General features: G+C 41.6%; 1 long non-coding RNA gene across 1 annotated transcript; it reads left to right on the forward strand.

Annotated features, from left to right (window-relative positions):
* On the forward strand, positions 1-26,283 carry LOC127059455 (uncharacterized). The gene is made up of 3 exons (XR_007777316.1): positions 1-118; positions 9,561-9,728; positions 25,968-26,283. It is a non-coding gene; the product is annotated as an uncharacterized LOC127059455 (long non-coding RNA).
* The last annotated feature ends 1,106 nt before the right edge of the window (positions 26,284-27,389 follow it).

Raw genomic sequence — 27,389 nt, forward strand, 5'->3', positions numbered from 1 at the left:
GTCTGTACTGTAAGGACACGGGGAGACATGAGATAGCCGGGCTTGCTCCCGTCCGGGACCCTGGTGCTGGGCGACGCGGGAGCGGCCGGGAGCCTCAGACATCGCCTTTCAGTGCGAGGTGAGGTTTGGTAGGTCTGAGTTTGAGCCCGTGTTGCCCGGGCAGGGCTGCAGCTGCTCGAGAGACGCCTGCACACACGGGGAGGGGGGGACACAGGCTCGAGCGTGGGTGTCCGAATCCCCGCTAAAGCACGCGAATCGCCCGGGGATGTTGGTGCGTTTCCGAGCTGTCTCGGGGTTTTGCACAGAAATCTTTCATGTCACGCGTCGGTGCCGCTGGATTTTTAATTTCTGCTCACTCTGGAAATAGCTCCTGCTGCTTTATGGTATTTTTTTCCCCCTGGGGCACAACTCCCGCATGCTGTTTTCCTACAGAAACCTGAGCTATCCTATGGTTACCTCCCCGAGTAGAGTTAATGTCAGCGTCGTTTGTCGTCGATACGGCTGCTAAATCCTCCTGGCAGCCTCGCTAAAGGCCCTCCTCCGGGAAAATGCTGTTTTCATCTTGCCCAGATTACGGTGGGGGTTTTTTGTTTTGTTTTTAATTATTTTTGAGAGATCTACCTGCTCCTTGGGTGAGAAATTACGGCCTTTGCCGGGTCGCACTGAGGAAAGGCACGCCCTTGCACCTCTGCCAGGTCTCAGGCTCTCCCCTGCGGCAGGTGCGCTGCGACAGGCAGGAGCTCCGTGGCACGGCACCAGCACCAAGCCTCCCTGGCTGTACAGCACACGTGTCTCTTTCTCCCGTGGCCCCATAAAGCGTGGATCCCGGGAATCCTTGCTGCGGCGGGATTGCCCGCTAGGCTGGCAGCACGCAGCGCTGACAGCCGCGCAGTCGAAGCCCAGAGAAACGCATCTTTCGCCGTTCCCCGTTGCTTTTCCCTCCGAAGGGAAAAAGCCGGGCGGACTCGCTGCTTTCCGCCAGCCTGGAGGTCCCGGGACAGCCCCCGCCCTCACCCACCACCCACGCCAGGCAGCTCTCTGTGCAGGCCGCCCTCGCCCCCCGGAGTCCCCCGAGCAGCGTTTTCCCGGGAGACGAGGCCCCGGCCGGCGGCTCCGCGGTGGAGGCTCCCCGGCCCGCAGGCTTCCTGTCCCGGCCGGGGGGCGTCGGGGGGAGGCCAGGCAGCTCCCTCTCCCTCCCTCCCTCCCTCCCTCCCTGCTTTCTTGTGGGTTTGTTGTTTGGGGGTTTTGTTTGTTTGTTTTTGCTCTCGTGGTGCTCGCGGTGGCTGCGGGGCCTGGTGGGTCACACGAGGCCAGCCCGGCGCTCCGGCCCCGACAGGCGCTGAGCCGTGTGGGCGCCTCCAGAAGCGGCTTGCCAAAAAGCAAAGCAGTACATTTCTCGCTACGTCTAGAGAGCTGGCTCCCTTAGAGAAGTGACTCTCTTCTGCTCCGTTCCCGAAAATGAAATGTTCTATCCCCCGAGATTTCAGGATTTTACACGTCGCTGTGAGCCGTTTAGGATTAAATAGTTAGGGACTTTAAAGACTATTTTTAAAATGTGCATGGCCTTCTGAAGGAGCTGAAGTTTTGCTCAGCAGCTCTCTTCAAGGGGACTCAAGATTGTCCCGAGTTTCTTAACTGAACACGGTAGGTACTCAGACACTTAAGTCATTGAGCAGGTTTTTTTTTTAACTTTACTTTCTCCTTCTTAAAAAGCCATTTGCATCCCATATCCTTCTCTCAGTAAGCAGACTCTTGGGGATAGCTGTTCTACTACTTTTAAGTTACTTTCTCTATTAGGAAACTCTTAAGAACAGGAGAGAAATGCAATTCCCATTCATGGCGCTGGTTTTGTTTTCCTTCTTGATTTTTTTTCCCCTGATGTGATTGTAAATAGGTGGTTAAAAAGATTTCTGGCCACATTCATACCAAGGTGGGATGGACAGACTGAAGAAAGAGCACAGAGCTGAGGTAGTCACATGTGACAGGTGAAGGAAATAATGCTAAAAAAAAAAAAAAAAAAAGTCTTTAAAACGTGGCTTTGCCTAGACAGTGGCTACACACGGGTGGAAGTGGGTGCATGGCATTCCATGCAGGTCTGTATTGTGGAGGAGAATTTGACTATTAGCTGGGCTGTAGGATTTTTGCCAATGAATCACAGTAGTGCCTGATCCACAGTGGTTCCTGTGGTAGTATAATAACCCCACAGGTACTGATAAAATTGCAATTCCCTGAGATGGATGCAATCACTCCAGTAGATCACTTCAGTTTTAGGAAGGATAAAAAGTGTACAAAGACTTGCTACAATAAATTTCAAGCTAAAGATTATGGAGGAAAAAAAAAGTGGGAAGGAAGATGCAGTGAATATTTATAGATCTTTCTAAGTAACAACTTTTAATGTTTATCACTGAGCTACACCTCCACAAATCTGATCTTGGTCAAGTAGGGAAACTGACTATTGGGATTTTAGGCTGATGACTATGAAAATGTAACTCTGCATCTCCTGCAGTGTGTCACACTGCTTCTCTGTTTTCGGTGCCTACAGGGGTCAATGAATGCACCCTTCTGGGTCGAGTGCTTCCTCCTGGCCCCTAGTCAGTAGGTGCTGCATGTTTGTCCAGAGCATGAAATGCTCTCCCTGAGAGCTGTCACTACATTGTAGGTGACACAGAAAGACAGGAACACCTCCTCTGGCTCCCACTGTCTGGTGATAAGGAGCATGATTGAACAGCACCCCAAGGAAGGGCAGCTGGAGAGGACAAACCCTGTGGCTGAGAGCCTCATCCTTAACTCTTTGCACCTTGGCACACTTCCTATGTGAGCTCAGGCACTCAGGACAATTAATTAAATTAACAAAAGTTGTAAATTAGAAGTGTCTGTGAACTGTATTGAAACTCAGTCTGCATGCTCTTATTCACAAGAGAACTGGCTGCAATTTGATTTAAATTAACTCACTTTCAGAATAAAATAACATTGACTAGAATAAAAGCAGCTTTAATTTTGAATGGATGTCTACATAAAATTGTTTGTGGTTTAACTAATCCACTCTAAATATTAAGTCTGTTGATTTTCCCCGGCACTTCCATCTGGGCTAGTTTGCTGTGTGCCTCTATTTTAGGCTCCTGTCACTAAAATGGAAATAGTAATTGCCTGCTAAAGTTTAAAGTCATTGTGTGAAGGATCTTGATAATGACAGCATTTTGCCTAATACTCAGTATACACATTCTGCAAAAGCCAACTCTTGATTTTCTATACATGTGCAAAGTTCTTGCCAGGTAATATTTTACAATGACTGTACCCAGCTGTACATGAGCAGGGGAGACATGCAGCAGTGGAGAATTAGGGCATCATTTTGGATTTTAGACTTTCACTTATCTCCTGGGATTTGGCTCTCTGTTTTCCTCGAAGACTATGGGCCAAGATTTAAGAACTCTCTAACTTCAGTCATCCTAATGAACAGCCTCAATAGTGTTAAAGGGAACTAGGGCACTTCCTTTTCTAGTGGAAATCAGGCCACTTAATTACCTCACAATAATATACAGAACCTAATCTCACAGTTTTTTGCACAACATGAATTATGAACTTTAATCTATTTTAGCAGTACTGCTATTAAAATCCATAGATCTGTATCAAGAATAAAACTATCCTATTATAATGGAAATGGAGTACTTGTAAAAATGAGCAAATGAGCACATAATCACTTTCTCATTGAAACTCATTTCTGTTTAAATAAATTTTTACAGTGGTGAGGCATGCTTTAATTCACTAGTGACTGTGGCAAGTCTAGATAAACACATCCTGTGTCAGAAATGGGGACCTTCTTGAATTTTTGTAGTAAAAACTTGAACTTGGTGGGTTTTGAACTAAAGCAATTCCATCTTTTTTTTTTTTTCTTTTTCAGTTCCTTCTTCCTTGTCAGCTTTTTACAGCATGTCCCTTTATTTCTTATTTCTTTTATGTTTTTCACGCTGAATGGACCTTTTTTGGTTTGTTTTTTTTTTTTTTTTTTTTTTTTTTTTTTTTTTTTTGTTTGTTTTTTGTTTTTTGCATGCCAGAAACTGGAGAATTGTCATTATTTGAGTTTTATTGTTCGTTGCTCCTCTAAGATAAAAAACCCCATGCTGCCCAGAGAGTTAAGAAGGAAAAATTTTCAGGGAGTGCTAAGGTTTTATCCAATATTCATTTATGAAAGAAAATAGTGTATCATCTCCAGGCTTCAAACCTAGCTGTTATAATAAAGCATTTCACCTAATGCTCTAAAAATACTCCTTTATATAAACTATGCACGTGATACAAATAAAAATCTCAGATATTCTGAATAGATCTATGATATTTTTGCAAACTTCCTCAGTAACAGTAGTCCTATTGGCACTCAGAATGGACTTTGGAACTACAGATCCTGCACAGCTAGGTAAGTAAAAGGACACACTAAACATCTCCTTGTCAGTAGAAGAAGTTATGATCTCTGGAAATAAAAAATTATTAATGGAAACATCTTCCAAGTCTCTGAAAGAAAGCATGTGGGGTCAACATGAATACTCAGCTGGTAAAATTTATACACAAATTAAACAGGCATACATTCAGTCAAGAGCCAGGGTCTTACACCACAGAAGTTTGGATCAGGATTTTCAGCCAAAGAGAAACAGTTTTTCCCCAGACTGGAAGTTTCATACTTCCATGAATATATGTCCATGTAGAGAACAGTTCATCTAAACTACAGGAAGATCCCTTTTGTCACCTGCTGTCCAAGGGAGAGAAGTTGTCTCTGTTCCATTCTCATGAGTCTTGTGTCTTACAACTGCCTGTGCCTAAACAAGTATTTTCAGGATTCTTTAGTTACTATCATGTTTGATCCTGCTGAGCCTAATCAGGAAAGCCTGTGTTGACTGGGGATGACTTTTGCTTCAAGAAGGAAATTGAAAAGCTCTCTCTGCAGGAACTGGGCCTAATTCCAATTTTCTCCTTACTTCTAAAAGAAAACAATTTTGTGAAGGTATTTTTGATTTTTAGTGATAAGCATTTTTCTCTCCTTCAAAACATTATATTACTTTGGTAGTATTTTATTTTAACATCTTTCTAATTAATTTTATTCAGTGTATCTTTTTTGTTACACACAGTTGAAAATAAATATGTCTTATTACAGCAAAGGTAGATCAGACTTTGAGAAGAAAGCTCTGCAGCTCTGAGGATGCATCAGACTTTAATGAAAACTTTAAAAAGTTTTCATTGTCAGTGACTTAAAAAGTGTTCACTGTTCTTTTTGGTAAAAGAGATAAAAAATCCTGTGCAGACTGAAGGCTTTCCAAAATGCTAAATACTTTCCTTTGCTTGGTAGGTTGTTTTCTTGTGTTTCATTTTTTATGGCAGATGTTAACCAAAGCACACTTAAAATTACTGTGAGAGCAGTTTGCTTTTGGTGCTTGCTGGTTCTGTGTGAGTGCTGGTGCTCACCTTTGCAAGGGGCAGAGGTACCATTTTTGATCCTATGCTCTTCCTTTTCTGAGCTCCATCACAGGGCCTGAGGTGGCTGGCAGGACTTCCTCAGGCCTTCAGCCTGGGAGTCTCTTTCTCTGGATATATTCAAAAGCTGACACAATCCTAAGTAATGTGCCCTAAGGGACCCTGCCTGTGCCAGGGGGTTGGAATAGATGCCATGCAGTGGTCCCACCTGACCTGATCCTTTCTGTGGTTTTGTAACCCTTCCAGAATTACAGAAAATGGACACCACCCCCCGCCAAAACACCATGAGATGTCCAGGTGTTTTTATCCTGGTCTAAAGGTTAAAATCAGATGCTGCTGTTTCATGTTTCCTCCCTTCAGCCCCCAGCTTAGCCACTGTTGTATTGTTTTTGACTATGGAACACTTCTTTAACTGAAGACTTTAGCTTTATTTTCTGAGCCAAATCTCAGGTCTCTGAAACTTTCTCTTCTTTGAGGCCATTGCTCCTACTTGGAAAGCTGCCCTACCCTTCTGCAAACCTTTCTCCTTAGCTTTGTTTCTGACTGGTGCTTTATTTTCTACTGCTCTTCATGAGGCATCTTCCCTTCCTTTTTGCTAGCTCCTTTTCTGGGAACAACCTGATGACGTCTTCTGGATTGCAGCTCACAGAACTTTCTAGCAATGACTTCCCAGTCACAGAATGGCTTTTATGTGAGGTCTCTTTTGATAGACTCCCCCTCTTCAAGTGTCCTTTTCCCATCTTTGTCCTTTGCACAGTCAATATTGATCTTCTATCTTAAAGCTCGTTTTCTCTGCTTCCTTGAACAAGGCTGAGGACATCTCAGTCTTGGAGAGAAAGGCTTATAATGCTGGTGTCTTCTCTGCTTTATTGTTTGCTTAGATGTGAAAGTTGTCTCCAAGTGCAGCTATCAGATCTTCATACAAAAGCAGAGAATAATCTGATTTTTCTGCTAGGTAGGCTAAATTTCGTTCAGGCTCCTGCCTGGCTTCCCAAGCACATCTCTTCTCTGTGTTTCTGGGCTTTTAGAAAAGCAATTCAGTTCATCCTTCTGGTTAATAGCTCTAGCCATATTGCTCTTGTCACTGCCTCTGGACCACTCATTCCTACTCTGCCTGAGACACCCTGCCTTTAGCATCTTGGCCTTTCTCCAGCCCTCCCTCAGCCCTCCTTTTCTCTTACCATACTCTCTATTCCCTTCTTCTGGTAGTCTTCTCAATCCAGACTTACCTGCCTTCCCCATTTTGTGAGTGCAGTCTCTGAAACTTTTTGATGGATTTTCCAAACACTCAGGATTAGCAGTGGCTGTGCAGGGCTCCCACCATGAGGGCTGTGGTGATTGTGACATCTGCTCAGATTCACCATACTGATTTTCTAGGCTCAGCAGATGCTCCCCAGTGCAGACTAGCTCCATTTTTTTCCAAGTTATATTACAATAGCACTGCTAGTTTATCTCCTGCATTACCTTTTAATTGTCTCTGGGCCTAAACATAGGTGCTGTAAACCCCGAGTGCACCCAGGATTACTAGGTGTGTCCATGTCCCTAAGATGTCAAAATGTTCCCCTCAGCCTTGGAGCTCCTTCTGTCTGGAAACTGCACACTGAGGTACTTCAGCATGCATGAAGTTTTTTTTTTGTGAGGTGACATGTCAGAGCAGTGGCATTTTAACTCCATCATCCATCCATCTCTGTGGGAGGTTTGGGTTCCTGCAATCAGAGAGGATTTTTCTTCCCTGATAGGGGAATTCCAAGCTGGCACAGCAGCGCACTGGCTCTGTCAGGGAAGAGAGAGGTGAGAGGGATGAGCTACAGAAACCTCCCTGTTGCTCCCTTCCTGCCGGAGGGGACAAACCTTCCTGCTGTGAGAGGGAGTCTGACAGTAAGGAAAACAAGGAAAAATATTCTTGCTGGCTTTGAGTAAGGAGAAGGAATTGTCATGCAGAGCAATTGCCCTGCTGGAAGCAGTTACCGAGCACCTGCCTGTTTTAATTTGGTTAGTACCCACACAGTGGGTGTGTGTCACTTTTTTCACTTGTATGCTCTGCTTCCAAAACCAGGTACCCTGCAGAGCTTAGGGGCTCAGGGCACAGTTTCACATAGAGTGAGATTTTTGCTGTGGTTACAGAAAGGCCAGAGTCCTTGTGTTCTCTAAGTCTATGCCATCATCTAAAGTCCATCACGTGTGTTATTAACAAAACAGTCTCTTGTTTGTTTCATACAGTAAAACATACCGCAAGTAACTCATATTTAGATTTCCAGGACTACTCTGTCATGCAGAGTTTTTCCAGGAATTTTTACTTTCTTCTAATTAAAATAATCTCAGATAAAAGCACTGCAGTAAAGAGAGAAAGACAGCTAACAGACCAGCTATAAAGAGGAGGTGCCAGCAATGCATTATGGTCTGGAGAGGAGTGTCTGAGGGAATTGTTGTGTAGTCCATTGATTTCTTCTGTATTGATCTTAAATGGGAAGTAAGGAGACTACAGGACTGATGCTAAGTAGAGCATATAAATTTATTTAAAATGTAGAAGATCTGGCAACAGCAGATAGGGCATGAGAATGAGAAAAAACAACCTGAGGAGCTCAGGAAACACAGCCCGAGCAAGGTGAGAAAGAGGGGTGCATTTCAGTGAGCAGGAGGGCACAGAGTGTTTTTAGCATAGCAAGCCTATAAAGTGGCCACTGTAGCTCAGCTGGTGAAATGGCTGTGCACTTGTGGAGCAGGTCTGCATAGGGGAATAAATCCTCCTGTGCCAGCCAGATGCTGTCATGTCAGAGACAGGCCATTTAGCCCAGTCAGAAGGCTCAGGAAGAAGGAGCTTGGACTGGTTGCCCTCCTTGGTGTGCCCTCCATGCTGTCCTTGCCTTCTTGTTCAAGTCACAGTTTTTCAATTCAAAACATGCTTTGTTCAGGTATCAGTCAATACAGGAAATATTTAGAGAGATGATAACTCTGTGTAGAAAGACAACAGAATTTCATTGCTAGGGTCCGGGGTAGTCCAAAGTACACATGTACACCACACACCTTAGTCCACACAGCTGTTTCTCACCTTCCCCTTCCCTGTGGGCATAGAGAGCATTTTCTTTCCTATCACACCCATCTCCTTTTTCATGTGTGCCTGCAAAGGTTAAGACTCTTGAGTTGGGAAAAATTCAAGCCCTTCAAAAACAATGGGAGAACCTGTTGAGTTAATTTTCAGTGTAGCCAGTTTTTCAGTCTTGGGTTGGCTAGACTTGTGATATTTTGCTAGTGTTTCGTGATTGTTGGCAAAATGACTAGGCAAGTATTTCACAGAGTCATCTGAGGAAGAAAAGAAAGCATCCTAACAGAACACATTCCAGCAGATGACGAACTTTTAAAAATACATTTTGGTACTTGCTCATACAACCCTACATCACATACAAAATTGTAATGGATGAGAAAATGCACCAACATCTCTTTTCCTACATCAATAAACAAATTCTTCAGTCAAGACATGTTCAAATACCTCTTGTGAGAGATATTATGAGCATTAGAGCACAGGCTATGATAAACTCTTGTTCTAAAGTAATGGTGTAACCAATCTGCTGGTATTTTATACTTCAGTAGGTTTGAGAAGACACATTATGCCTTATACAAAAACCTCTATATTTTGATAATAGGAACATTTTAATTGATTTCTATATTAGCATATTACATGGTCTAGTTATAAATCACTTCATCAGTCACTAATTAACTGAATAACTGGTGCTTTAAAATCTGCATCTTGTCAATATACAGTAAGTCAGTTTTAAAGTATGGTAGCATTTAATGTTGAACTTTCCCTTGTACTTTTAAACAGATTGAGTGCTCTTCCTAGACTCAAAATATCCAGACTTAATGGCTCCCACATAATAAATAAAATTGTTCAAATGGCAATGCTGCAAAACTCCAGTTCAAAGGGTGACAATTTTGCAAAATGTTGCAATAATAATAAATGTAAATTTTGCTGTGGCCACTTGGTGTCATCTAGTCAGAGCTAGTTAGTTTCTTGTTCTAGACTTGGCTGTAGTGTTAAAAAAAATCATATTTAATTTTGTTTATCTGAGACCCAGAGGCCTGATACCTGCTCTTATTCTCTCCAGGTGAGTTCTTCAGAGACAGTATTGCAGTATCACCAGAAGACTACCAGTCTTAAGAATAGTATTCCCTCCTAGAAAGGCTGCTTTGGAGGGAGACTGAGGCACATGACTGAGGCCTTTTGCCCTGATTGCAAAGATGTTTTGCTGCCATTGCTGCTGGAGGGCAGACAGGTGAGTACGTCCTGCTTACTATAGCTGAGATGATACACAAGATTCCAGTGTCCAGCAGGCAGCACTATTGGGTGGCACAGGTGCAGCCTTCAGGAGTTCTCATGAAATTCTGGTGTCAGCTCAGGACAGCTCTTCATTCACCCTGCATCTTGAGCCCTTTACTTTTTTTTGCCAGTTTTCTAGCAACAGGAAGATACTCAGCCCTCAAATGAGACAAACAACCCCCAGTCTCTGGGGAGAAGCAAATTTTTCAAGAATTCTCTGTGAGGTGGAACACTTGGAATAATTTTTTTTCTTTGTAAAGAGCCTTCTCTGTTCTGCTCTCCAGTTGGGTGATCCTGCATTGAGTTACACCCAGCCAATGTGTAATTGCTTGAAACTGGATCCAAGGCTTGGAAAATCTTTTTGTGTTTAAATCTGTACCTAATAAAATATCTACTCACTCTGTGAGGAACAAGAATGTAGAGCAGAGAGGGGGAATATTTCCCATTGGTAGAAATGAAAAGCAGTGTTTTTGTTTGGTTGCTTTGCAGCCACATAAATTCAGTTCACCAGGAGACTAGGTTAGAGAGAGGATGCTTCTGAAAGGGTTTTAATTGTTTCATATACCACAGTTTGGTGAGTTTTAAATATTTATGTCAATTACCTTCACTGCTGACAGACTAAAGAATCCAATTTTGTCTGGTGCTGCTTACCACAACCTTGTAATATGGAGAGTATAATGAAACTGGGAAAAAACAGACATGGAATTAAGTGCAATTAGTAACATGCAGCAAATGAGCAGTTGATTAGTTATAAAAAAGAACCTTGTCAGCACTGCGACAGTCCAGTGATTCAAAGATCAGAACGTTGCAGATTGCTGTTGACAAACAGGAGGGAGTTCACATAAAATAACTCAAACCTCTGTTTGACTTAAAAGACTGGTTTATGGGAAAGATTAGGACAGCCAGATAAAGCCTGTCTGTCTAAATACTTTCATAACAGTAATGAATGTGTTATACAGCACTGTATGTTGAAGGGCTTAGAGGAAGTAGAAGGATCCAGTAACCCCTTACAAAGCTGTAGCCTGTAAGCATGAAGAAAGGATAGAAGTGGGTAAGGATTGCTGAAGGAGCACAAGTGCTTAGATGAAAAGGAGAAAAGCTCATGCCAAACACTAGGAAATATTACCTCCTGTGAGAACTGTTAGCTGTGGTCAGAAGTTGTACAAAACCCCTTAGCTGAGTCATTTAAACTGAATTGTAAAACACACTAGAAAATATGCTGTATTGGCAGAGAGCACGCCTAGATCAGGAACAACCAGCCTACTCCCTGGTTTCCTTTTTCCCAAGGGCCCTTTACTGCTGGTGTGGTAGATATCAATTGACTTAGCAGGAGGCAGAACAGGGATGGCTGGAGGCAAAGAGGGAAAATTCAGTCCATGAGTTTTGTGCAGGGCAGGGGCTCAGCACGGCCGCTCTTACGTACGTGCAGCATCCCCATGGATGTGGGACGTCACAGCACCGACCGGCAGGAGCCAGTGTGCCTCATCCCACAATGAGCTCTTTATCAGCTCAGATCTAATCTTCCCTGTAGTGCTGATCAAAGGGGTCTGCATCAAGAGGAGCCACCAGGAGATATAACGGGGCGAGCTGGGTAATCTGCAACAGCTGCTGCTATTGCATCCATGTTGATGGATGATTGTGCCCATGGAAGGGGGTGAGAAATGAGAGGTGGGAGGCTTGCAAAGACACGTCACCATGCCACTCTGATGTGTTTTCACCTCTTTCTACTACCCCACCACAGATTTCACACATTTTTAGTTAAGAAGAAAAAGGGTTGAACATGTCAGTCTGTACATTTCATGTTTCCTTCCTTTTTTTGTATTGATAAAGCCAGAGTTGCAGGATTTTGGGGCAGTTGCAAGCAGCCTGGAAAAAACTATTGCTCTCTTGGGAGCCTCAGAAGAAAGCTACAGAGTGAAAAATATTGTTCTCTGCTTCATGGAAAATGCTGGATGAACTTACTCATCCTGCTGAGGTCACCATGAAAGCTTGGTGGTGCCCAGCTGCACCCATCATGCACATTTAGTTATTTGCTTCTCCAGGAGATTTCTTTCCATGGCTTTACTCCTTTGTGACCAGCTCTATGTTCACCTGGCTAAAATTAATTTTAAACACAGTTTTTCGCACCAACACTGTCTTTATCATGAGAGATTATTTGTGATTTCAGTGATTGAGAGTTTGTGAAGTCTCAATTCTCAGTCTATTTGTTGGAAAATTTGTTTTTAATTTCATTTATGAAGGCCACCTGAGAGTGACCACACTTCACCACACTGTGAAGGTGATCAGCAGGGAGTATCATTTCTGCATAGCACCTATAACTCCATCATAGCAAAATGACTCCAAAGACACAAAGAGTTAAGCACATTAAGTATTTTAATGTGTTTTTTATTTACTGTATGCCTCCAAGATGCAGAAATGTTTTCTGTGGTGAAAAATGTTATTTGTATTATACAGCTGGGCATGTGTTGGCCTAAGGAATAGATTTACAATGGGACACTGGAGTTTTGACTCTCAGCATTGGCTTTGAGTTGGGCTCCCAAGGATATGCAGGCATATTATGGGGAGAGCACAGCACTTCTGAACAGCAGTCCCACTCTGGCATGTGCAGTGCCACATGTTGTGGATGTAAATGATGTGTATGTGTTGCTTAGCAGGCTAGTAGGACACACCATGGGGATATCCAAGCTCCAGGCCTTTCTGGATCTCTGGTGCTGATGCTGAGCTGCTGTGGGACAGATACTGAAACTCTCCCCTCAAGGCAGAGCCCAAAGCATCCCTTGTTCAAAGTTTTCAACAGCCAGCCTGGTCTGAGGGCAGTGGTGGAGAGACTGGGCTTGCCCTGGAGAGAGATGAGGGAGGAGGAAAGTGCAAATAGGAGGCAGAGAACTGTGGGAGAGCCCAGCTTGCTCTTCTTGCTCAGGGGTGGATGCCTGGTGTACGGGCAAGGACCGCAGCAGCAGGTGCTGGTCATGCAAGGCAAAGGAGCAAACCCAGTTTCTCAGGCCCATGCCACCAGCAGAACAGAACAAGGTGCTGCCATCCTCTGCAGGCCATGGCCCTTCTCAGCTGCTTCTGGCCAATCCCAACCCTGTGCAACAGCCAGTCCTTTGGAAAACAGCCAGGCTTATCTCTTTCTCTACAAATTTACTTGGAGATGAAGTGCTTGTTCCTTCTATGCTTCAGAATTGATGCATGTGGGAAAAAATGTTCACTTTCACTTCCACTGAAGTCTGAAGTCATGGCCTTTTGGGATGACCATAAAAAGAAAAAAAAAAAAAAAACAAAAAACAAAACAAAACAAAACAAAAAACCCAAAAAACCCCCAAAAAAACCCACAAGAGCAGACCTATTCTTGCATAGACAGCACTCTGAATGAGACCTGCTGCCAGCCTGGCATGGAGGAGGAAAGTTTCATGACTTAATGTCATGTGACCTTGAGCCCAACCAGCACAATTCTTCCTACAGGTATTTAGAAAGTAATACTAATAACTTTTAATTATACTACTTAATACTTCTCAAGTGTTTACATTTTAGGAAATTTTGACCTAGGGGTCTCTTTTCTTTTGATATATTACAGCAGGGAAAAGCAGACACAGACAGAGACTTTTTGTACATCTGAATATGGGAGTTGCAAGATGGTGGGATGTTCTGCAGAAGATGTCCTCTGGCAGAGCCTTTGGCTGAGTGTGTTAAATTCTCACTGAAATATAAAGGACCCTTTCCTCTCTGTCAGGCTTACAGGATGGGTAGCAAAAAGCAGACCTGAAAAGTTTTAAAGTTCAACAGGGTCTGTGGGCTGTTCATTTGATGATGTATTTTTTGCAGAATATGATAGGTATCCTGTTCTGGGAGAAAAATTCAGTGAATAAATACAAGTTGTTGCTTTCAACACTCTCCTCCTGGACTCCTGCTGTCAAGTGGCTGCAGAATTCAAAGAGATTATTTTGGCAGTTCCAAAAATCTGTCATACAGATCTGAGTTTTTCCCTTGTATTTGTCAATGTGTGACTAAGCACAAGTATTACAGGAAACATGGAAATGTTTCGGCTTTAAAGAATGGCTGTGGAAAAAGACCTCCCACTGATTAACAACTGTTGTTTAATAAAATAATTTTCGGATGTCCAAATTGCTGATTGTTCCAGTGAGGGTTACATTCTGACCAGAAGGGATCCCACCAGTCCCATGTCATCAGCCTGTGTGCTCTGAGAAGAGGCTTTTCTGTGGCCATTTCCTGCTTCAAAACAATGGAGCATGAGAGATGCCCATCTTTGCTCCCCAAACTGCTTAGCCCAGTCCCTAGGGTGGCATTAAAACCATGGGAGAATGAACTAGGAGAGGAGCTGGAGTGTGAAGATGTGTCTTTGTTTCAGAGATGCAACCCACGGGATGAAAGCCCAGCTAGGATGGGAACAGAGAAGATCCCTCATGTTTGGGGCATTAAGGGTCAGTGTGGGCGTATCAGGTGCTGGCTGGAAGGAGAGCAGAGGGCCAGGGACCCCCAAGAAGTTCACCAGAAGCTTTTCTGTTCTGAATTCCTCCCTTCATAGCAGGGACCAAGCCCAGGTGCTCTTATGCTGTCCTCTGTAGGGCTGGTACTCAGGGCCTGCTGCACACATCCCAAAGTCCTGGGTGGCACTGGGGGTGTTTTGCTGTAATTGTGCTCATTCAAGGGCTCACACAGACACACATAGAGAAACTTTTATTTCTGTTACATTTTGTGACTGTTCTGCTGTGCTGTGAGGCTTTCATCTAGTTTATCTGTCTTGTGAAGTAGCTGCTGCGTGGCCTGTCACAGGTGATGTGGGCAGTGCTGCAGCTGAAATTTCCACCTTGAACCAGGGACTCCTTGAGAGTGTCATTCAGGTCTGACACTTTCCTAGCAATCCATGTTCCCCCTGCCAGTTTCTTTATGGAGACAATACTTCAGTTCCATGCATCTGGATATTCTTAGTCTAAATGTGGCTGAAGGCAACAAATTAATGTCACTGCCCATTTTTAATGTTGGTTTGTTTGTTTTGGGTTTTTTAATAGGCAGCCAGCAGATGTGCGCAAGGGTTGCTTATTGGCATTAATCATTACCCTGTTGATAGCCCTGGGCAGGCAGCTTTAATTGACCAGAACTGAATCCAGTAATCATATAATGGAAAATATACATCACATTTATTTCAGTAGCACATCTGAATTACAGTAATATGAGTTCATGGCGAAACTCTCCGTGACTGCATTAGAAGCGGAGCGGGAGCAGAGCCATTGTCTGATAGCACAGATGTAACTGAGCTGTGCCCCACAATCTGCTGTGCTTGGGCAGGACAGTGAAGCTATGTCCAAAAAGTCATAAAATTACCCTCCAGGATCTTGCAGACCAAGCCCTATTCAGACAAATAAAGAGAAGTCCGTACATGGTGGTTGTAGAATTGTGTCATTCATTGTTTTCTTTGAGTACAGCCCTTCAATAGAAGGGATGGTCACAGCCTCTTCAAACAGCAGAAATGCTCCAGTAAGAATACATAAAAGAGACCATCCAAAAAAAAAAAAAAAAACCAACAAACCAACCAAAACAATTACAGAAGTCTTTCCTTTAACCCTATTTACCTACAGAAAATTATACTTTAAAAAAATCTCTGAGAAAGTAAAGCAATGGAAAAAGCCTGTGAGATTTAGTTTGATCATTTTATAACTGGGGAAAAATCCCAAGAACCTAATCAACAAACAATATTGATTTATTGACTAATGTGTTAATGAATTCAATTTTTGTTAAATAGATCAACATGTTAGATATTACATGGAAAAGAAACAAGGATGAATAGATAGCCAACATAGTCAATTGAGCCTGTTTTTTCGATGGTGAATGCTAAGTCTGTGACCTTTGTTCAACAGAATGGTTGAGAGATGAGGTTTGGGACTGTGTTAAGTCACCACGAATGGCAGAATCCAGGCAGAGCAGATGTGATTAGTTGCCTAAACTTGACTATGGATATATTCCTGTAAACCTTTTCTCATCCTGTTCCATGCAGCAACATTCTAATAGCTAAATATTTACTATATTTATATATGAAATGTAGATGAAGGTGCTGATTTGTAAAAACAGATATCTCGAGGATGAGCAGAGCCCTTGGGTTCAATGAGTATGAATATGTTATACATGCTTCACTTTGTGCATTAACTACATGTTAAGGTGGTTTGCTGACATTAAAGCTCCAAACAGCCAAAATGTCTCTTTTGAAATGGTAGAATTATAAACCAGTAGGATTGTGTACAGTATGCAAATTAAATTACACTTTAGTGTAACTCTTGTTCAAGGTTTTTGTATAAAACTAAGACCTTATTTACATGGGAAAAATAAAATCACTGAAAGCCAGTGAGAGTTGTACAGTTGTTCCAGACATTAAAGTAGTTTATTAATATAGGTTTTTAAAGCAATGCTGATGTAATTTCTAATGTAATTTTAGGTAACACCCACCCCCTTAAACTTTGCTGTCTCTGAGAAAGGAGGTAGACTGCACTGAAAAACAGAGGACACACATGCAGTAAGATGAGCAATGTACATGTGCTCAAAGGGTAGGTAGTCTTTAGTAAGATCATTGCCTCCTCTTTTGCAGAAAAAGTGTTTTAATTATCAAGAGACATCTGCAAGGGTGTCAAATGGGAAATTGGTTAGATGGATCAGAATATTTTGCTAGTACTAATCTGGGGAGCTTTGAAGGGGAGAGGTAGAATTGAAAAATAGTTGCAGGTTTTTTATTTATTTATTCTTTTTTTTTTTTAAACTTATTCTGAGACTAGAATTAGTTTACATTTTGTAAAGTAAACTAAGTGATTTTGTACAAAATACTTTAATTATAGCCTACTTCGTAGGAAGAACAGCCTCTTCATAGCAGTGAGTAAACTTCTGGAGAAAAATTGATGTTTATAATCTATTTAATTCAGGAGGAGGTGCATTTTTGAGGTTCTTCAAAAATTCATATTTTCATTGATGTTTTCATTTTTCTTTTAGGCCATCATGGTAATGCATAAAATTTAGACAATACCGAGATTTTAACTTTCTTATTTCAGTCCCCTAATAACAGAAATATTGCAGCAAGTAAGACAAAACAATTCTCAGAAGATAAAAATTCAATTGACTGCTACCTTATTAAGCCGTGTACTTATTCAGATTTTGGAATTCATGCAGATTTTAATGGGGAATCTCAGTTTTCAAACCTTTTTTTATGTAGCCAAACGTGAATAATAATAATGATTTAAATTATTATCTAACTTGATCTATGGGGGATCTCCTTAGGGATCTCCTAAACTCACTGTGTGTAGTTTAGACATATTCTTGAGTGATTTGTTGTCCCAGGGCCCATGCTGAATGTTCTAGGGGATCATGGGATTTCATTGTTGCAAACCTTGAATAATGAAATCAGGGACACAGTAAAGCTGGAACCGTCTTTCCATGGCTTTGTCCTCAACTCTCTTTTCTGTATAAACTTATTCTTTAAAGTACTGGTGAGAAAATTTGTGGTTCTGCTGACTTCCCTGCATTCTAGAAATGACTGTCAGGTTAGTAAGTTATACATCTAGGGGAAATATTAAAAGAATTAAGCTATCAAGACTGAATTTAATTTTCTCGTACTTCCAGAAAGGATTGAATTACATTAGTGATGGTTTCATGTTTGAATTTGCAAAGTTGTAGGGAAGAGTTTGTAGAGTTGTAGGGACAACATATCTTTTTGTCAGTGAAATGCTCACCTAACTGTCTCTGTTTCCAGCCTTTCCTCTGTTAGTCCTCATTAAATGCACAGACTGGTTAAAATTCACCTCCTTCTGTTTAGATATTTGGCCCCATGTTGACTGTTTTTCTAAGTGTAAGAACTTTTACAAGGAAAAAGAGAAGACCCTGAAGAATGTGATGCTGCTTTATGGAGGACAAATCTTCTATTTCTACCCTGACATGAAACTCTTAAAGGTGAACAAAGAGGGAGACATGTCTAGAAATGCACAAAGAAGCTGAGCTAATTAAGAGAGCTCCCACTGCCTCCCTTCATGAAAGCTGCTATGCTTTTGAAACCCTGGAGATGGTTTGACTGTGGATTTGTGAGGTTAGGAATACAGCTGGGATGCTGAGACTGTGGGCTGGGTGGTATGTATAGAATGTGTTTGATCAGTTTCCCTGGTTGTATTAGAAAGAGATGGCATAAAACAAATGGGGTGGAAATAGGCAGAAAGGACGAGGAGCTCCCTCTGGGATAGGTCTGAATTGATTTATATTGTGGGAATTTTGTGTGTGTACTAAATGTATTTTTCCTGGAGATTTCAGGGACAATTTTTTTTCTTCTAATCTTTATCAATGTTACAGAAAATGGATTTGAGCCTTCAGCAACATGAGGTTCAAACCTTGCAGTTCATTCCTGCAGATGTTTGCATGGCATGCTATAGCCCTGCTTTCTGTATGCTGACATGCAAATAGCTTGTCAGTCTCGTCTTGCACCATTACTATGATTCCTTACTTGGTTCCTGTCACTTCCAGGTATTTAACACTGTAAAAATACTTTTGTGGTATTTTGGATAAACAGAAGCTGGGTGATGCAGATGCAGGGCACGCTGCCTCTGTTCACAAGCCACTGAGATAAATAATGAATATTCAGTGCACCACATTAAATCTGCCAATGTTAAGGCTACCCAGGAGATCACAACATGCTGGTGGGGAGATTCATACAGCAGTCAGTCCTTTTGGTCATATTCACAGGCAACAGCTCCTTCACTCTTATACTTTGATAAGAAGAATATAAACAAGACCTTTACACAGTCTTGAAATGCATAAAAAATCCTTGTGTCTCCTCTTCCCTGGTGAGCCTAACTCTGATCATCTAATTCCTATATCAGCAGAAGGATTTCCTCTCTTGACAGAAGCATGGATAAACTTGGCAGAAAGTAAAGAGCATTAATAATAAGAGATGTTGTAATGTTTTTCTGTGTTTACAATATGCCTGTATGCTCCATGTATCATTTGAAATTATATTGGAATTATTGATTTTTATTTAATTACTATAAGATAAATCATTTTCAGAACAGCTCAAGGGTTTTGGAAAATTAAATTAAAAAATCAGAGTCTGTCTGAGAAATTCTGTGCTTGGACCTGACTCCACCCAATAAAAACAGGTACTCAGTTAAATGGAAAAGTATAATTTTGCTTTAGTTTTGTTTCTTTTCTATTGTAAAGATGAGAGCTGCACTGAAATTCTGCAGAAAAGCAATACCAATAAAACATCAGAATTAAGGGGGAAACAATTTTAAAATTTGCTTGAAAATTGTACGCAATTATATATGTCTGCCTAATCTTTCAATCTATCTTCCTTTTGGCTTTTATTCAGCAAGCTGTTTAAGCTTATGTCTCACCTTAAGCAGGCAGCAGGTTAAAACCCTTGTAGAACTGGAGTAGGCACAGTTACATGTTAGTTCAGGTCAGAATGATAAATATTTGCTCATATTAGTGCTATGCAAAACCTGATTTTTAGCCTCATGGAAACTCTGTGACATGAGCAAATTACTTGGAGACTTGCACAAGCCTCTTGAGGAGAAATCCCCCACGCACACAATGCATGAAGGGCACCTTTATTCAGAAGCAGCCATGGATCTGTAGATCTGTGATGATTCATTGAGCAATTTCTAGTGATCCTGGAAACCTGAGTTTCCTGGGGCAGCAGAAGGACTACTAACACATTTGACAAAGGAAATGGACTAACTTTGCTTTTTCTGCCGACCAGAGGACACCACAATCTCCCTTAGGGTGTCAGCAGAGGGTCTAACAATCAGCCTTTGAGTCTAAGTTCCTTCCTGCTTTCCCACATGATGCTTGGCAGGACATGAGTGAGGGGGTACTAGGGCAAGGCATATCCACTACAAGCAAATATTGATTGAGTTTGCAGTTTTCATGAAGTGCATCAACTAATTTCATTTGAGCTGTAAAACTTTGGTTGTAAAAACCAGAAAACACTCCCCAGCCCAAAGCCAAAATTCTGACTAGAATGCTGTGATCAGGAGCACTCTATGGCATTGCTGGTTTTGCAGATTTGGCCCTGGTGAGCCATTTCCCCCAAGAGGCAGAGCCTCCCATTGCCTACCCTGTGAGAAGCTGGAGTGACAGAGCCTCCTGAGAAGTGTCACCCCTGAGAAGCCTGGGCAGTGGCAGCACTGGCCCTGTATTGGGATGATGTTTGCCAAAGCTACTGGGGTGCCACTTTTAGCAAAACACCCTTTTGAAATTCAACATAGTGAGGGATTAAAACCTGTGCTCTGCAGTCCCACTTAGGCAAATACTCTCTTCAAGCTGGAGAACCACTCTGTGTACCCCTTTTTAAGTACACCCTTCCAAGAGGCAGAAATATTCTCTTTCCTTTTTAGCAACTGGAAGATTTTTAAAAATGCTTTCCTGGCATCAGGCTCTGAGCAGACTCAAAGTAGTTGAACCACACTTCTCACAGGGCAATAATTCAACTGTTCTGCTGTTCTGCTCTGATTCAACTGTTCTGCTGTTCAGCTTATATCAAAGCTCTTTTTTTTTTTTTTTTTTTTTTTTTTTTTTTTTTTTTTTTGTGCTCCCTGTCCTGGACACATTCTACCACCATTTCCAAAACTGGTTCTTGCCTATGCTGCTGAGAAGCCTTGATCTGGCTTTACATTAAAAAAAATACTGAAGTCAGATGAGTACTTAGGAATGTGGAGGCTGTGGAAAATTTGAATCATAAGCAACAATATTGTTTGAATGAGACTCTGACTTTGAAAGAAATACTCTGACATTTTAGGTATGGGGTAATTTATTTTTTTTTCCCACTGTTCTCTCCCAAGGTTGCAATTTTATAGCTTAGTCTTTGTATGTCCCCAAATCCATATGCCAGTTTGTCACCCATAGCTCACTGTTGCCTCCTTTGCAAGTGGCTGGGTGCTCCATATAGGTGGAGCCTCAGTCTTGAGTTGCCTTAATCCAAATCTCAGCTACAGCAACAACACTGAGGTGAAGCTGTGTTGACAGATTTGGGATCTGTTGTGTTGCTACTCTGAGCTTTGTGGGGATCCAAGACACATTGTGGTATTTTGGAGCAAACATTTCAAAGAGAAGGGACAATTTTTGGTAAACTGTAGGGAGTGTGGGAGAGCAGTTTTGCTGTTAGAATAGGAAGCTGGAAATAAAGGTTTTTGCTTATTCCTGCATGGAGAGGTCACTCAGCATCTGAACTCCCAGTTACCTCCTATAAAAAATATTACAGCTGTTAATGTGAGCCATTGTAGTGCCCAAGCACAAACTAGACAAACTGAATGGCAGAGCTGGTCTTTGGGGTTTTTTTTCTGTTTGTTTGGAGGGTGGATTTTTTGGGGCTTTTTTGTTGTTGTTGATTTGTTTTGTTTGGGGCTTTGTTTGTTTGTTTTGATTTTGGGGGTTGTTTGTTGGGGGTTTTGTTGTTTTTCATTGGTTTTCTTTTTTTTGGTTTTGTTTGGGGTTTTTTTTTTTTTGTTCATCTGTATGGAAGAAAAAAAAGAGGAATAAAATAGGTGCAAATTGTAATGCCTTTTCTCTCAGTTTTAAATTGGTGTAATAAAAAAGCCCAATATATAACAGCCACATGGAGAAAAACACAGAGGGAAAAAGGAATTGTAAGGTTAAGAAGCAGAGCTCATTAGGCTGGGTGCATTATGGCATTAATCATAGGATCATGGAATCATTTAGGCTGGGAAAGAAAGACCTCTAAGATCTTTGAGTCAAGCCATTTACCCAGCACTGCCAAATCCATCACGAAACCACGTCCGCAAGTGCCGTATCTACACGTCTTTTAAGTACCTCTGGGGATGCTGACTCAAACCCTTCCCTGGGCAGCCTCTTCCAGTGCCTGACAACCCTTTCCATGAAGAAATTTTTCCTAATATCCAGTCTGAACCTCCCCTGCAGGATTAAATGTCCCTCCCTGCAGTAGCTCATTTGTAAGTGATTTGAGGATCTCTGCAGGCTGTTAGCAGTCCTGTGCTCTGGGATACCTGTTTTCTGGGTCTGTACCCCTGCTCCTGGGAAGTGCTCAGCTGAGAGCAGCTCCTTTCCCATCACAGTTCTGCAGCTAGGGGCAGAACTAGCCCAGGCAACTTGGCACTGCCCCACAGATCCCTTGGCTGGGAAGATGATGGCCGAGGAAATGTATGTACTCCTGGAACAATTCTGACCATCTGTTCCTGATTAGCCTCTGTTTTCAAGGGACTGCTAGCTTCAGGCATGGGTCTGTCTATCCCCCAACTCGGGTGACAAACCCAGCTGTGGGGTTAGAGGGAAGAGAAGGAGGCAGCAGGGTGAAACTGCCTCTCCTGGACAGCCCAGCTGGGTTATATACACTCCTAACTGCCTCCTGAAAAGGTGGGAAATAGAGGATTTAACTTGTTTCCTGCACACCCAATGACTCTGCACAAGCACCTTGGTCAGTCATTATATTTTCTCTGGAGTCCTCTATTTCTCTGGCAGAGAAGCTGGCATTGTCACAGCATATGCTGACAGCCAGCTGTCCTACTTGGAAAGCAGCACTTTGCTTCTGCTTCCTGGTTTGCCAGTCTGCCCCAGCCACAGAGAAATCCTGTGGAAAAAAGTTGAATATCAGGTTTGTATCAGAATAAATGTATACGAGGATCTCAAATTAACACTGTGTGGGGAATCATAGTTTTATGCTTCCTAAATTTTAAGTGCCTGACTTTGCACCTTATCAATATTCATAGCATTTTTCTTCTTTTACATTTTATTGTCATGGGGAGCTCTTGGCTGGTGATTAAGTACTATGAGCAGTCCCGAAGAAACCCGCAGATTATTGGGAAATATATTAATTTGTTCCAGATCTCACTTTACTTATCATCATTGGTTTTGGAAGCCAATAACATTAAACTAGACTTGCAAATCATTTCAACATGTTAAAACCTACAGTGATATGTACATTCATGTGTGTATGCCATGTCTTAAACACAGATGTACGTTTTATGTGAAACACTCAAATGATCACTTAAGAAAATGGGAATTTATTTAAATTTTGGCTGCCTATTAAGTGTTTGACTACATTTCCACTATATAATAATGACATCAAGACCTTTGTTAAATTAACCACAAGACCAATATATATTTCCTATGGCTTTCTCAGGGGACATCCAGTACCAGAATCATTCCAAAAGGCAACATGCTAAAATATTGCAGAGACTGAGTACATGCAGAGCAAGACTGCAGCTGAAAAGTGACTGTCAGGTACTAAAGTCCAGTGTAGATCTACATAATTTAGGGTTATTGCTGCTGTTCTGGAATGTAAAATAAATCTATCACCAGTTTGATGGCAGCCCTTTGGGGTGAATTGATCACTAGAATGTGTGGCTGAGGATGCTCTGCTCACACTGGGAACTTCATGGCACATCTGTTTTCCTGTCTCTTGTGTCCTGTCTCATTGGGTTTCAGTACTGAAAACTGCTGCCCCAGGCCATGCACACAGGCAAACGTTGGCTGCTGTTTTTTGTATGTGTGAGTAAGTCTGTCTTTTCTCAAAGATTCACTTAGAAATGACTGCTTCAGTTCCACTGCCTGTTGATGAATGCTTTCAGTTTCTGGTTGTAGAAATAATATCCTATGATTTAGGTATAAAACAAATAGCATATTCCTCAATAAAGTGTTGCAGTGAATTTCTTGCAAGTGAAAAAAAATATAAACAATGCAGAGTTGAAACTCAAATTATGAATAGAAAAAATGGCTGGAATTGTTATGTTGTTGACTACAAACAGTTTGCTTAACTCTGGTGCTGAAACAGGCAGGTAGTTACTGTAGTGTCCAAATTCTGTTTGGCTCCAGGATCTTCAGCAGCTTTGCTAAACAAAAAGGAGGACTGGGTGGACCACAGCATTTCCTGTGGTCTGATCCTCTCCTGTCTTGTCTCTTCCCTTTGTGGGCAGCTTCATAGCAGTGATCTCCAGGAAGCACAGTAACTAAATGTCACTAGAAAAATGGTGTTTACAATTTTTTACTCCTAACAGCCAGGAATACTGCAGACATACAATGACAGTGATTACACCTGGAAACACCCATAGCATGTGTGAAGACTGTAGGAAAGCCAGGTTTTTTGTATTGTACCTGCATCATATATTGGTAATAATGGTAGGGGTTCATTATTGGTAATAATGGCTAGGGTTCAATTAAGTTTTGTGGCAATACCTAAAAAAAAAAAAAGAAATTTTTCAATTTCCAAAAGTCATTTCCAACAGTCATTTCTTCAGAGTCCCTAGACATACGTATCAGTGGTACAGCATCAAGCTTTCTGGTGAGTTCCTAGCAAACAAAATGGAATAGTCATGCCTTGCCCTAAAGTATCAGCATTTTAAAAGATGACTTATCATAGAATCAGAGAATCAGCTAGGTTGGAAAAGACCTTTGGGATTGAGCCCAGCCTATGACTTAATATCACCTTATCAACTAGACTGTGGAACACCACTCTTTTCTTAAACACCTCCAGGGGTGGTGACTCTACCACCTTCCTGTGCAGCCCATTTCAATGTCCAATCCCCCTTTCTGTGAAAAAAATTCTTCCTTAAGTCTCAGACTTCAAAAGTCAGATGTGGTTGGATTGCCATTACCTAGCTGACTGAGCTGATTTGGCTTGCAAAAGTGATAATTGTCTATGTAGCCTCCTTGGTGAAGGCAAACATTTACAGCCAGGAGAACAAGCAGCTGCTGATGTTCCCCTTGGCAGGGTCATCAATACATCAGTCAGGCAGTGTAGCACAGGCTGGGAATCACTGCTGTAGGGTAAGGCCTTGACACACAAAAAGCTGCCTCCACACTCACTTGTCAGGTATCCAAATGAGTCAGTGGTGTGTCCCCTGTAGAAAGCATTCTGGTTATGTGTTCATTAGCACGGGCAGTATAGGTAGATAGAAAAGTCATCATTTTTTTTAGGTATTGGAAATGCAAGAGGCTAAATCTGTATGCCCAAGTGACTCCCTAGAGTATCACATTCTGTGGTAGCAAGGTGTGCTCATTCCTAAGGTCTTAGCAGAGTGGCCAGGACAACTGCACCGTAATACAAGCTCATGATAGAGTAATTTGGGGACACTTGCTTTGTATTGCCTGTTTTACCATGAAACTCCAAATACCAGGCCACTCCGTGAACAGTTGCAAGCAAGGGAAGACCACATTTGTACTGACAAGGGACTGTTTCTGGTATTTGTCCACTAGATGGCTGCAATTGTTGAAGGTAAGTACCTTACGTGCTTGAAAGAGGCCTCAGATGCCAAAATCTACATTCCATTCTCCCCTCAGCTGTTGTCCTTACTTTCATTGCTTAGACTACACAAAGAACTGAGGGGCAGCAGAGGGCCAGAATTTCTCAATTCAGAGGTGTAATATTTATATCCATGTGTAAAACATATACAGTCTACCTCAAAGATGTAAAACCTACTTTATCTTTTCCAAGGGGCACCTTGCAGAAAGGGTCTCACTTGTGGCCTAATGATTAGTTGTGTCAAACAACAACCTATGAATGAAACTTTAGGGCTAAAATGAATGGAAAAAAGAATGATAATGAAATAAACCTTTTACTGAGCTTGGAAAATGTAGGGACAAAGTGAGAATTTCCAGAAGTCAAGCTCTTAAAAAAAGAAATTACAAAAAATGACAGCTGGTAAAGCAAGAAATGTAAAGCAAAAAAAAAAAAAAAAAAAAAAAAAAAAGAAAAAAAAGAAAGAGAATGTTTATCTAATTCTAATGTGCCCCGAGGACATTACAAGGTTTACAATAATCTGTATATCCTGTAAAAGCTAAACAAATACTTTGTCTCAGCTTTCAACAGTGATGATATTGGCCATGAGGTAAAAAGTGGGGAAGTGAATGGGAGTATTTATCATAGAATAAGAGTGATGGAAATAAGACTCAGTCAGGAAATAAGGAAATAAGGAAGTGTCAGGAAATAAGACAGTCAAATAAGATATAGTAGATTACATAAATATGTGAGTCAACTTACTGTGTTTGTTTGACAATCCATCTCACCATGCTTCCCAACACAATATTAGTTTCTGAGCCTCCTGCAGTTTGTGGCCCAGGGACTCACATACCCAGTGCAAATGTGGGGAGGGTCATAAGTGTTGTCCTTCAGTCGTTTCCTCTTTCATTTACTTGTTTATGTACCCCCTCCCCTGTTTTTATCTTTAACCATTCACAGCATCTCATGACAAGGAATTCCAGAGGTTACCTGCAGCTTGATTGATACAACCTTCTTGTGTTTGCTTCAAATGTGTCTCCTGCTCCTCAGATTGGAAGAGACAGTGAGGAACATGTGGTCTCCAAAGCCTCTCCATGTACTCCGGTTAAGGCACTAGACACTCTTCACCCATGAGACCAGCTGGAGAAATGTTAGTACTATTAGCAAGGATTTGTAGCACAGCTTACTGCTGACATACAGAATAATTAAGCAAATGGAGATAAATAGAAAGCATGATTAAAAATTACCTTGGTTGAATAAAGCATTGCAAAATGTCTCTTTGAGATAAAGGAGTGATTTTCTAACTGAAGAAAATAATGTGAAATCATGGAATCATTTTGGTTGGAGAAGATCTTTAAATCATTGAGTTCAATGTTAACCCTGTGCTGCCAAGTCCGTCACTAAATCATGTCCCCACATGTTTTAAATACCTCCAGGGTTGGTGACTCCCAGCACTTTCCTGGGCACACAGTTTGAATATTCCTGGTCTCTCCTGAAATATTTTATATTGAACCATCTGAGAAGCTGTCATATTGGAAACAATAGAGATTAATATGAGAAACCTGAGTTGCACATAAAAGGGATGGGACGACATGCTGTGCTGAAAAGAAACCTGTCAGGCTGCAAGGAGGTGTCTTGAGACCCTGTCTTGGCACTGGTGTCATTCAATATGTTTGTTTCATGAGTTTGGAATAAAATACAGGAATAAGCTGATGAAAATTGCCAGTGATAAATAAAAAGAGAAGCATGTCTATACAGATGAAAATCAGACCTTTGCATGAAGATGACTCTGAAGACTACTTTGTCAATGACTTGAGCAGAAATGAGAGAGAATTTAATAGTACAAATAGACAATCATAGCGTTTAGGATGTCATTGAAACCTCCGTTATAAGCTGAATCTCTGTAAGAGGTAATAGGAATTAGAAACACGAGTGTGATTTGGAAGGGAAAAAGGCTTCTGCTCAAAGGTTTTACCAGGTCTGGCAGCTCCAGTGGAGGTAGACAAGTGTTATTTTGCAAGGTGCTTTTGAGCTAGTATTTGAAGTTTCATTCTCCTCTGTTTACCCCACTTCAAGAGAAACTAGATTAGACCAGAGTAGAGTCAGAAGTGTAAAAGGAGAATGATCACAAATAGAAGATCTTGCATACAATAAGAAAATAGCAGAGGCTGGTGTATTAGCTTAGTGCGGGGGAGGGGTTATGGTTACTCTCTGTAAACAATGGAGAGGAGAAGATAAGCTAAGTAAAGCTAATTTAGAAAGAAACTAAATACCAATATAAGCAGAAGAGCAAATGGCTATAAACTTACTGTAAGTAGGTAGCAAAAAAAAGACAAACTTTTTTTTCCTGAGTTAGATAAATACATAAAAATATGCTTCTGT

The sequence above is a fragment of the Serinus canaria genome, chromosome 3, assembly GCF_022539315.1.
Source record: "Serinus canaria isolate serCan28SL12 chromosome 3, serCan2020, whole genome shotgun sequence".
Taxonomy (NCBI): Eukaryota; Metazoa; Chordata; class Aves; order Passeriformes; family Fringillidae; genus Serinus; species Serinus canaria.